Genomic DNA, 2,483 nt, shown 5'->3' on the forward strand with positions numbered 1-2,483 from the left:
ACACCACTATGTTAAAGTTAAATAAATATGCACCTCTGTGCGAAAAATGATGGATTTGGCACCTCTGTGCTGCAATCGAGAAACTGGCACCTCTGTACTTAAAAATTATTGAGTACCTCTATGTTGCAATCGATAAACTGGCACTTTATGCTTAAAAATTACTGAGCACCTATGTGCTGCAATCGAATATTTGACACCTATGTGCTTCAACATAAAGTCTGGCACCTATTTCATAAACTAAGTATTGAGCACCTTTGTGCTACAGTTTAAAAGTAAGCACCTCTATGCTTTATCCAAAAATTTTCCACTCAAGCATCGATTAACCATGCGTACTATTGTGTTTTTATATAAAAAAGATCACGCACCTCTATTCTATGATACCAAGTGTCACAGACTCTGTCTAGTTAGTTCAGTTGTTAATCCGTGCGATACCTAAAAGGAACATTTTTCCACTTAAGTCACCCTCGTTTATCTACTCAACACAAACACACTTCGCATTAGATCATTGTGGAGAAACCAAAACTCTATATGATATCCACCACTACATATATGTGAAAACAAAAATAACAAAAACACCATGAGACATTAAGACGCTCGAACTGGGTACATTAACTTTACCAAACCTCTCAACCTAAAATATTGAAATGACTAAAAAGAAGACAACTTATTCTACCTCACCATTAAGTCCTATACAATGATGGCCTTGGCATTCCTATCCTTTCATGGCCCTATGAAGGAGATGGACACGACACAAAGCTCTGACATGTTACTGAGCTGGAAGATGATGTCACACCACATGCTGAATCAAAATCAGAATCAGAGCAACTGAGCCCCGCCCCAATGAAGAAGCGCCACAGGTTTGGGACCGTCGACGTACACCATGGCACAACGAAAACAAAATGTGACGGTCTCATCAGCGATCCAACCAAATATGAAATCGAGATGAAGGGATGTAATTACTTACATTTGGTTCCTTGAAAACCAACAAAGATAGCAGCGACTAATGGTGATCACGAATGGTTTGAATCCTAACCTCCACGAAAAATCATCTCTGCCTCTACTCAGTTTACCTGGTTGAAAAATAGTTGAGAGAAAAACCATTCTCTAAAATTGTTCTAGGAGTTTCATAATTTTCAAAAAGGGATTAACGGCTGCTAGACTAACATATCCCTTATATATATGTGTCGTCTTAGCTATTAAGGTTTTTAAATCTGAATTTATTTAAGAGTATAATTACATTATTTTAATTAAATTTGGTATTCATGTGTAATTAAAATTACTCACACACATACACACACACATATATATATATATATTAAATACACATTTTATTCATGTACAACCAAATTGTACATATGTGACATAGTTATAAGTTGCTCTCTTTTTTCAACCATTGGGTGTGACCCTGTAGGTTCCTGTAACGTTAGTAGTAAAAATTAGAACTATTCTAATATTACAAATAATGAGTGACATTTAGCAATATGTCATTGTTACCTAAGTTACAGGAAGTCATGATTTAACATAACATGTTTGTGACTAACTCTTTTAATGTATTTTATCATTTTTTCCTTTATAGCTAGAATAAGCACAAGTCTTGGAATAGTTACACTTGTGCAGCCCATCTACTATTTCTTGATATCTAGAGTAGACTATAATAAGCAAATAATTTGTGATATCTCATATCAACTTATTCGATCAAGGCCATGCATTTCTAGTCTCACTCAATCAAGTGGCATGTGATATATTTCCTATTATATAGGAATGACAAATCATATCTCAATCATTCACACCCCACTACATATATCGTGATATGTTCAATGTCAGTCTTTACAGTGCAACCATTTATGGAGCATGTTTAACTGTATCAAAACATACAACAATATATGTTGATATTATAATGATCTCAAGTTTAAGGATTATACATATAGTTGTCACAATGAACAATATCGTGACCATCACATAATAATCCAAGACATATGCTCATAGCAGGTCAATCCAATATATTGTTCTCTAACAATATATTCATGTATTAAATTTGACATCTCTATGGGAATGGCAACTCATTGTCATCAATCAATAACATGTTAGTCTTAAGCTTATTATTCCTATCCATGCCTATAATAATACTTGATTAAGGATCTTTTAATAATAATCACATTAATATATGGACATTATTATCTTTTACTTTATTTAATATACAAAAATAAAATAAAATAAAACAACGTTAATGCCTTTATTTAATAAATATGGTAAATAAAATATGTCAATATAATCATCATACGATTGGTCTTTGAGCATACTCTAACACCAGGCGCAAGGCGAGTACTGCACCACCACCACCATAGATAGCCAAGGTACCTTGCATTGCATATCATAGCATATAGTTTAGTCTTTGTTTTTGTTTTTATGCATTGCGGACAATGCGTCCTTCAAGTTTGGGGGAGGTAGTGTTCATAGTTAGCATTTTCATTCACATGATAGTC

This window comes from Hibiscus syriacus, unplaced genomic scaffold (genome assembly GCF_006381635.1).
Source record: "Hibiscus syriacus cultivar Baekdansim isolate YM2019G1 unplaced genomic scaffold, ASM638163v2 tig00111952_pilon, whole genome shotgun sequence".
In the NCBI taxonomy this organism is placed as follows: domain Eukaryota; kingdom Viridiplantae; phylum Streptophyta; class Magnoliopsida; order Malvales; family Malvaceae; genus Hibiscus; species Hibiscus syriacus.